The 10603-nt window shown below is 45.5% G+C and overlaps 1 long non-coding RNA gene across 1 annotated transcript; it reads left to right on the top strand.

The window, feature by feature from the left end:
• Window positions 1-354: 354 nt before the first annotated feature.
• On the top strand, window positions 355-5477 carry LOC118353047 (uncharacterized). Its single transcript, XR_004811185.2, has 3 exons — window positions 355-473; window positions 1078-1175; window positions 4522-5477. It is a non-coding gene; the product is annotated as an uncharacterized LOC118353047 (long non-coding RNA).
• Window positions 5478-10603: the final 5126 nt, after the last annotated feature.

Below are 10603 nucleotides of genomic sequence, written 5' to 3'. Positions count from 1 at the left end.
AAAGTGCTACAAATTCACAAGATGAGGAGCTTCTCCAAAAATTCAGAGGGAAGGAAAGGATTTGGTGGCATATGTTGAAAATTCTGGACCCCTCAGCAGCCCACTTTTTGTAAAGATCTACTTCCCTTAAAGTAAAATATGGTATTTGGAAGAAGAAAGTGCCTTTGGAAGATGAGAAATTCATCCATGCCTGATGGTAGCCATGATGAGATTTGTATGGAAGCTCAGAAATTCGAGCCAAAAAAACAGAAAGAAGTTCGAAAGCCATGCTTCTTAAAGGAAGCTACTATGGCTTGATAAGGAGTATTGTGACCTCTGATCGTGCGTCATTACCAGTCTTGGCTGAATTCCAGTCTCAGGCAGTGTGCTGAGCATCTGTTTGCACTTCACATGTGTCAGTAGAGAACCATCCATGGTGGGCCCTCCATGTACTCTTGCTGACAGATGGAGGGATCAGTAGGCCAAGTCCTCAGGTGGAGTCAGATGAGGGAGGCCATAGGGTGAGGGTGGGTGAGGATGGGCCTTCCCAATCAGAGTACAAGGTGAGCTCCATCCAGGTAAGTATGAGAGGGTATTAGGAGTGACTAATAAGAACTCCAAGATAAGTGTTCACCACAAAAAAGACAGGACATGCCCCAGTATTTAAAAAAAAAAAAATCTAATCTGGGTATTGGCCTTTATTCAGATTTGGTGCAAAAAGATGAAAACTTAACAAGTTGAGTGACTTGGTCAGATATGCAAATCATCCTCAGGCCAAATTTCTTCACTTCTTGAATTCATTCATTCATCTCTGAACAGTTATTAGGTACCAGCTAGATGCCCCAAACAAGGCTAAATGTTGGAGGTAGAGATGAGTCAAAATCCTTATCTTTGTCCAGAACAGAATATGAGAGGAAGGGTTGGGCCTTTCTACCTGAGGGCAGCCCAAGAGAGGTTCCTTCGGCATTGTGATGCTAATGTTGATTCTTGACAGATGAGAAAGATTCTGACACAAGAATCAAAAAAGGAAAGGCATTTGAGATGGTTGGCACAACAGCAAATACATGTAGAAATAGAGTCCATCTCTTGTGTCTCCAGTTCCCAGGGCATCAACATTTCTACTCTTCCCGAGGCTTGAGACTTCCAGATCCACTGGTTGGTGATGATGCCAAGTTCAAAGCCCACCTTGAGATCAAGTAATCCCCTGGGGCTTACAGAGGTCTGGGGTTATTATAGGGTCATTGTTTCTGGGGCCTAGAATGTAAGAGAAGTGTGCCTTGACCAGAGGTTAATAGATGCCGTCTTTAGCCTACAGAAGCTACGGACACTCCAGCTGCAGACTGGGAGGCCTGCTAGGGAAGAGATCGTGGTTCAGGGTGGGTTCCGGTGTCTGGGTTGGCTCCTGGGACACCTGGCCTGAGTACATAAAACTTTCCTCTGTCTACCAACCCTTAACACTCCCAGGCTCTGCTGGTTCTGGAATGTTCCCATTAGCTTACCAACCATGCCTGTGAGACCCAGAAACTGTCAACCTTCACACTTGCCTCTACCCTGCCCTCAGGAGCCTGAGATGTTGTTTATAGGCCCTGAAACCAATAAGATGAGGTCATATTCTTTCTCAGACAATTGAGTATCTACCTCCAGGACAAATACTACCCAGCAAGTTGCTCTCATCCTCTGCCTGGAGCAGACTGTTTCAGTGTCCAAGAATGTGGGGGCCCACTTTCCAGTTTTTCTCTGGACAGTAACTAATCAGAGCGGATGGCCTTGGCTTGCCCAGTTCTACTCTCTGCTGTGACCTGTACACAATCCCCCTTCCACAAGACTGGGAATGGCCTTCCTCTGATCAGCTCCTTTGTGCCTCTTGGGCAGTCATCCAACTCCTCTCCTGGCACTTACACATGCTTGAGCCCACTTTCTAAAAAAATTTTATTAGTTTAGTCATGAGAGACACGCAGAGAGAGGCAGAGACACAGGCAAAGGGTAAAGTACTCCCTGTGGGGAGCCTGATGTGGGACTCCATTCTAGGACCCCGGGATCATGACCTGAGCCAAAGGCAGATGATCAATCACTAAGTCACCCAAGCATCTCTGATCCCACCTTTGTTAACCCAGGAGATAGCAGTGGTGGTCAGAACAAATCTTGTGCCTTCCAGCCAGCATGGCTGACTCTGATGCCCCCCCCCCAAACCTTACCTCCCTCATCCGCCCCAGAGTGGAAGTTGGCAGGCAAAGCACCTAATTTTAAGGAACACAAATCTTCTCCTATCTTTTCAAGAAGGAGGAGTGGGTACAACCTGAAGTGGGTACGTAGGCTGACCTCCCAGAGAAACAGGCAGACAGGGCACCTTCTAACTCCATGCTCACAGTCCAAAGAGGTGCCCCAAGGCCCCCAAGAAAGACATTCCTGAGAAGCCAAATGGGTAAGGGGCCTAATTCTTTTTTTTTTCCTGTTTTTTGAAAGTTTTACACCTCTAAAGGAAATGCTTCAAGGAAAGGGAGGGAGGGGGCACCCAGGTGGCTCAGTGGTTGAGAGTTTGCCTTCATTTCAGGGCATGACCCTGGGGTCCTGGGATCGAGTCCCACATCAGTCGCCCCGCAGGGAGTCTGCTTCTCCCTCTGCCTATGTCTCTGCCTCTCTGTGTGTCTCCCATGAATAAATAAATAAAATCTTTAAAAAAGAAAAGAAGAGGAAAGAAAAGGGAGAGAGGGACTTCTTTTTCCCTTTGACCCCAGGGAAATCCTCTTTCTTTTGACTTGTAGTCACCTTTATACCACCTGGGAGAATGATCCCAGGCCCACTGCTAGAAGATCCTACACAGTCCATGGGGACCGGCCCTCGTTTCCCTGTTGGCTGGCTGTTCCACAGATTTACCATTGGCCAGTCCTGGCGCTGCTGCCTCCTGAGCTCTCACTGGCACTTCTGGGATGCAGGTTCCCACATTTCCTTCCCTCATTCCCACCCACAAACCCACCCATCTCTCTGTCTGAAATCTGTGTGCTGCAGTGGGGTGAACTTGGAACCACAAAAGGCCTCCTTATTTTGAAGGCACTGGAATCTACAAATGGTTCACGGAGGCATCATCAGGTCCTGAAGAACTGAACCAAAAATCTGGGTACCTGGGACCCATCCCCCACCACGTGCTACTTGTCTGATTAAACCAGAACCACCTGGCCCTTATTAAAGTTTCCCTGGATTCTCAGGGGTACCTAAGGATGAAAACCACCAGCAGGGGGCAGAATGTGGAGGGATCTTTTGCAGATCACTAAGGAGCCCAGATCAGAGTCTTTGAACAAGCGGAGGCCTTTGAAACCTTGTTAGGGAAAAGGGATAGTGAGATTGGGGATTTTGAATGATCCTCCTGAAGTGGGAGAGTGAGGTTCTTGTCTTATGGAGTCAAGGAATGAATCTCTTGGACAAATGAGAGTGAGGAAACAATAGAGTTTTATTAAGCAAGGATACAGAAAAAGTTCTCAGGAGTGAGAGGGGACCCAACAGGGTTGCCCACATAGGCCTCTACTGACAAGTCTTTTATTTAGGACTGACCAGGGAGCTTGTGGCCTTATCATTCTTGTGTTGTCTTGGTACAAGTAAGGATTGGTGATAGCACCTTTAATGGCTTGCTTCTTCTTTGAGATCTGGTTATTTGCTGGTTACAGTGTGAGATCTGGTTATTTGCTGGTTACAATGTGACTGCCATAAAAAGACCCCACTTCTGATGCCCAGGACAGGGTGGTCTGATTTGTTCCCTTATCTCTGGTTTCCTGACATCTCAGCATTTCTGGGATTTCTGGGAGCCTGATCACATAGCTTCCTACCTATCTGTCCCTCCTTAACCCTGCCTGTCCCTTCCTCAATGAGACCCTTCAGATGTACATTGGTGGGTCATATGCTTGGGAGATGATTGCCAACATGTATGTTTGGGGAGGAGATTAAAGATAAAAGAAGTTTCCAAAGGAATTTTTTAAAGATTTTATTTATTCATGAGAGACACACATAGAGACAGGCAGGGACATATGTAGAGGAAGATGCAGGCTCTCTGAGGGAAGCCTGATGTGGGACTTGATCCCAGGACCCCAGGCTCACGACTTGAGCCAAAGGTGGATGCTCAACCACAGAGCCACCTAGGCACCCCAGGAATTTTTATATGTTAAAGTAGACTCACAGGATCCTGGGGGTCTGGCTAAGATTGCCTTTTGCTCTAAGCAAAGTGTCACCATCCATGCACTTGTGTCTCTAGAAGAATGTCACTCTGCCCAGCCTCAGGGACTTGTCCATGGGCTGCAAGTATTAAGGATATTTAATAATTTCTCTTCTGCCTTTGTTTCCCATGTCACTTGAGCAGCTGCATGGAGGGTGGACGGGAGACCACAGCCAGCAGACCAAGGAGATCACCTGGTGATGCAAGTGAGGGCCATCTGGGCCAGGCCAGGGCAGGGGCTACAGGATAGGAAGAAAGGAAAGAGTCTGTGAAAGGAGTCTACCTCTGACCTTCCTCACCATGGCTCAAGGTCATCCGTTTCCACTTTTTCTTCCTCTCAGATTCCTGCAGTCTTCAAGTCAGTTTCCAGAAGAACAGAAGCTAGTGTTTGCACCAAGAAGTGAAGCAAATGTCCCCCCATGAAGGGACAGAAACATTTGCTTCTGTCACTCATCCAAGATAAATTCAAATGTAAGGTCACTCTAGTGGGGCCATGGAAGGAAAGGCTCTGGATAACTATTATCTACTCTCGGTCTTACAAATGCTCATAATGCGGTTTTATTACTCAAGTAGAAGAAAATCAAATTCATGAAGATGAAGTAGAGGAGCAAGGTTCTTGTCTCAGGGAGTCGAAGAATGAATCTCGCAGCTGAAGGAGAGGGAGAAAAACGAAAGAGTTTTATTAAGCAAGGGTACAGAAGAAGCTCTCAGGAGAGAGCGTCATGTAGTTTTGGAACATAAGTGGTTTGGTGGGGTGAGGTCTGGAGCCGACAGCCAACAAAGAATTCCTGAGACATCTTTGGTGCAAAATGGTGGTTTTATTAAAGTATGAGGACAGAATCTGTGGGCAGGAATGGCTGCTGCCCCAGGGTTGTGAGGGGTGGCTGATACTTGGGAGTTGGGGGAGGTAAGGAAAAGGGAAGTTTTCAAGATCTTTCTTTCTTTCTTTCTTTCTTTCTTTCTTTCTTTCTTTCTTTCTTTCTGTTGGGCTGGCTGAGAGACAGGGGCACCCAAAATGGCAGACATCTCAAATTGGGTCAAAATGGCTGATCTTCCTGCCAAAGCAGCCATGACCACCACGTCATCTCCAGTAAATCAAAGCCTAGATGGGAAACCGAAACTTTCCATCCAGGACTTTCCAGCTAGGGACCACCTCCCCATCATCTGTACTATCCCCACCCCCAGCCAATCACCTAGGGACACGGTGTTCCCTTGCCTAATTTGGATCCCCACCTGGATCCAGACCCGGAACCAATAGGCTTAAATACTCCCACTCTTCCCAACCCCGGGCGCGACTTGGGCCACCTCTCCGAGTCATGGAACCTCTCCCGGGAGTGCTCCCCATTAAAGCACTCTCGAACCTACTGCCTGGCTCTGCCGTTGTTTTTTTTATTATTATTTCTCCACCGTTCATTTTGGAAAAAAACTAACACTTTCTTTCTTTCTTTTAGATTTTATTTGAGAGCAAGAGATAGCAACAGAGAGCCAGAGTGAGGAGGAAAGGGAGAAGCAGACTCCTCACAGAGCAGGGAGCCTGATGTGGGACTCTATCCCAGGACCCAGGAATCATGCCCTGAGCTGAAGACAGATGTTAAACTGACTGAGCCACCCAGTCGACCCTCAAAAGAACTTTCATATGCTAAAGAGGACCAACAAGATACTGGAGGCCTTGCCTTTGTCAGGTTAAGATCATTTTTGTTTTTTTGTTTTTTTTCCCTCCAGCTAGGCATTTACATTAAGACAGTTGGGAGCTTCCTGGAGAAATGTCCCACAAATGCCAGCCAGGAGTGGGGGGCAGGAGGAGGTTGCAGGGTGTCAGCTTGTGCTTTGTCCTCAGCTAGCCTTCTGCTCCTTCATCAATAACAGTAAATATCATCAAACAGTTTCTGCTCATGGTTAACATTCTTTTTTCTTTTTTAAGAGTTTATTTATTTATTCATGAGACACACACACAGAGAGGCAGAGACAGGCAGATGGAGAAGCAGGCTCCCCATGGGGACACTAATGTGGGACTTAATCCCAGGACCCCGGGAACTTGACTGAGCCAAAGGCAGACTCTCAACCACTGAGCCATCCAGGTTAACATTCTTGTGGCTGATTCAAGCAAAGCTCCTGAGATGGGTTTGCTATTTATCTTCTGTTTTCTACCCTCTGTTCTCAATCATCTTTGAAGGAGAACCACCCACTTCCCAACCTTATGGTAGTGGAATTCCCTAAACTGGAATATCTGGGCCTCCAGTGTATGGTTAAAGGCCTGGGCGTGGGTTTCAGGTTAATCTCAATCTGGGATGTGGTCATCCCACCAATTGTGGAACCCAGCGCTGGGCTGGAAACTGCTCCTTCCCAGCAGGGAACAGTACTGGCTGCACAGTCCTCAGCTGGGATGCAGTGTGGCCCCTTCTTTTCTTCCTAGCTCACCCTGTTACTTTTCACTTCCACTGCTGTCAAAGGAAAATGTCTCTCATGTTTGAGAATTCAGCAAGAATGATAGTCATGTGTTTCTCATCTGGAAAACCTTGACCTGTTTTTGTGTCCTCACCTTATCACATGTGACAGTGACATTTGCCAGAGTTAACCAGCTCCTCCTGTTTGAAACACGTTATTTTCCTGACTTCCAGCATGAGACTCATTCTTGGTTTTCTTGCCACCTCTTCTGCTGTTCCTTCTTAATCTCCTTTCCTGCTTTATTCTAGAGACTGAATATGCAAACGGGCAATGGCCAGGTCATATAGAGAGATATTGCTCTAGGGGCACCTGAGTGGCTCAGGGGTTGAGCACCTGCCTTCAGCTCAGGTCATGATCCCAGGGTCCTGAGATCGAGTCCGGGATTGGGTTCCCTGTGGGGAGTCTGCTTCTCCCTCTGCCTATATCTCTGCCTCTCTCTGTCTCTCTTGAATAATAAATAAAATCTTTATAACAAAAAAGAAAGAAAGAAAGAACATTTAAGAGATAAATCTCTGACCCATGGTCTGCAGCTGCCCACCCAGGAAACCAACCCCTCATCCACAGCAGCCAGCCCAGGAAGCCAGTCTGCTGCAAGCCAGACTGGATCTCTAGTCACAATACAGGAAGCTAACCAATGACTTCTGCAACAGTTGGCCTCAAATGGCCAAGACTTGACTAATAACTGACAGCTTCCAGAATTTGTGTCCTTGCTTCCAATTTAGGACCAACAAGAGAAAGCCAAAAATGCACCCCTAACCAATCACACAGGATACCCCACTTCTAGTTAGCCCACCTCAAGCCAACAGCCTCAGGGCACACCCAAAGTCTTCTCTTCAGTCTGCTACAAAGCTTTCCCACTCCTCTGCCTGCCTTTGAGTCTCCGCCAAAGTATAAGTAATGGTGGCTGACTCCCTTACTACTGAAATCTCCACATAAAAAGCATTGCTTTTCTCATTTGGCTCCATGGTCCTCTATGAAACTAATTACTGGAGCATCTCAAGACTTGATCCCAAGACCTCTCTTCTCCAAGGGGGGAGTCTCAGCAAGTCCTACAACATTGAGTGCTGTCAACACACTGATGACACCCAAGTGTAGATCTGTAGCCTGACTCCCCCCCACACTTCAGACTCAACATACAATTGTCCACATCTAGACTTGGACTTCAAAAGGCATCCTTCACACTTTCAAAAGACAAACTTCCTAAAATTTTCCCCCATCGTCCCCATCTCAGTTAATGATACCAGGTTTTACATAGTCACTTGAGTCACCTCTCACTGTCTGTCTCCTCCTTGATTCCTCTTCTCACAGCTTGGGCTCAGTCACATTATTTAGAGCCATTTGGAGACTTCTGATAGTTCTGCCTCAAAATGTTTCTCAGTGCTATTTACTGCTATCTCTCCTCTGCAACCAGGTTTATTCAAGCTCCTCATATCTCACATGGACCATGTGGGTGCTCGGTTCACATTTTGGAGCCAATGAATGAGCAACTAGATTGAATTCTCATTGCTCATTGACCTCCAACATCTGACTGCTCTCGGTGGTTCTAAAGAGCTTATCAAAAAAATAAAAAAATAAAAAAATAAAAAAAATAAAGAGCTTATCAGCAGATGTAATTTGTCTTCCAGGAAACTTTGAAATCACATTTCATGAAAGATATGATGTTAACAAGGGGTTGGTGAAATGCAAAGGTCATTAGTCTTTGAGTTAGAACTCCTTGTATTAAAAAGGAAGCTAGGGATGCCTGAGTGGCTCAGCGGTTGAACACCTGCCTTGGGCTCAGGTCGTGATCCCAGGGTCCGGGATCAAGTCCCACATCAGGCTCCTCACAGGGAGCCTACTTCTCTCTCTGCCTATGTCTCTGCCTCTCTCTCTGTATCTCTCATGAATAAATAAATAAAATCTTAAAAAAAAAAAAAGGAAGCTAACAGTATCTGTATTGCAAAGAATCTATGGATCCATTAATCCCTAAGTTGCATGGAGGTCAAGTATTGATCATAAAATGCTTGTTAATTCTCCTAGGCTGCTATATGTTCTTATAGATATATATGCACCCATACAAATAGGTATATATTTCAAAACTAGAAAAAAAGAAAAGAGAATAACATCATGATTACCCATGCCACTGAACCCGACTGTATCATAGCTTAATATTTTGTGATATGTGCTTCAGATTTTTTTAGACATATAAAATAGGTAGGGGGCACCTGTGTGGCTCAGTGGTTGAGTGTCTGCCTTTGACTCAGGTTGTGACCCTGAGGTCCTGGTATGGAGTCCTGCATCGGGCTCCCTGCAGGAAGCCTGCTTCTCCTTCTGCCTGTGTCTCTGCTTCTCTCCATGTGTTTCTCATGAATGAATAAATAAAATTTTTAAAAATATATGTATTATAGGTAGAAATGAGACCTTCTATCCCCCCCTTCCTTGATTTTATTTCCCTTCTTCCCTCTGCAGAGGTAACTGCTATCACAAATTTGGTATTTATAATCTCATGTGTGTTTCTATATATTTAGACTAAATTTTCTAAGTCTGTAAGCAAGATTGTGTGGAACAGACTAATGTCATCCTGGACAAGCGTGCCATGCTGACTGACCATTCTGTGATCTGAAACATTCTGGAGCACAGCACCCCCCACACCCATACCCCTCTCCACCTCCACCCGGCCACATTCCTTCCTCTTGTTTAACCACACCTTTAAGTACACCATCAGGGCATAACATCCTTAATCTGGGTGGACAATGGCACACTTATTCTCAAACATTTTCCTCTTAGACGGTCCCTCAGATGTACTCCTAACCCCTGGGGTTCTAAACGCTGGCCTGAAGGGAGGTGGGGTTGGAGAGATCTACTTGACTTCTGGTTGCCCAAGACATGCTGCTGTCTTTAAATCCTTTTAATAAACCACTTCTCGTCATGCTGGACTTCTTGGCCTTTCTATATTAAGGTTCCCTTTGGGGGTCTTTTTACATATACCTCCCTTTCATAGAACACAGAGTATGTTTTACCAATGGCAAATTTTAAAAATTGCTGTATTTGGGGTATTATTTGGCAAATTACTTTCTAAAATTCAACATGTTTTAGTATTCATCCATGTGGGTGCCCATTCTGATTCATTCCTCGTGCTTTTTCTTTCCACCATTCATGCTTATCAAATTGCACAGCAAAGCGCACAAATAATGAGTGTCAGCTTACTGAATTTTCATAAAGTGAACATATCCTGTGTAACCACCAACTGGAACAAGAAGGATAATGTTACTTACACTCCTGAAGCCCCTCATATGACATCATCCACTCACCAGCTGCTGCCCCCCCCCACCCCGCCAAAAAACTTTCCTAACTTCTCATGCCATAGTCACCAGCTTAAGAATTCTATATGCGAGAAATCATGGAATCTGTAGACTTGTCCATCTTCTTTCACTCAAATTCCTCTTAGAAAGGTTGACCTATCTTTTTGTGTGTGCCAGTAGTTGGTTCACTAAACAAATTTGTTTATTGTTAATAGACTTTATTTTTTAGCAAAGTTTTAGATTTTTGGAGAAATTGAAAAGACAGAACACAGAGTTCCCATATACCTCACACCCAGTTTCCCCTACTACGAGCCTCTTACATTAGTATGGCACATTTGTTAGAATTAATGAACCAATACTAATACGTTATTAATATAAGCTCACAGAGGGGCACCTGGGTGGGGTGGCTCAGTCGGTTAAGTCTGCCTTTGGCTCAGGTCAGGATCTCAGGGTCCTGGGATCTAGCCCCATGCTGGACTCCCTGTCAGAGGGAATTTGCTTCTCTTTCTCCCTCTGCCTATGAAACAGAAGAGCTAAGTTCTTGTCTCACCGAGTTGAAGAATAAAGCTCATGGACAAAGGAGAGTGAGAAAAGCCATAGAAGCTTATTAATCAAGGATACAGAAAAAGCTCTCAGTAGTGAGAGGATTCCCTATAGGGTTGCCACTAGGGGCTTGTAGGGTTGGTCATTTATTGAA

This window comes from Canis lupus, chromosome 31, assembly GCF_003254725.2.
Source record: "Canis lupus dingo isolate Sandy chromosome 31, ASM325472v2, whole genome shotgun sequence".
NCBI classification, from domain to species: Eukaryota; Metazoa; Chordata; class Mammalia; order Carnivora; family Canidae; genus Canis; species Canis lupus.
The sequence above is the reverse complement of the archived record's forward strand: the minus strand, read 5'-3'. Positions and strand labels throughout refer to the sequence as shown.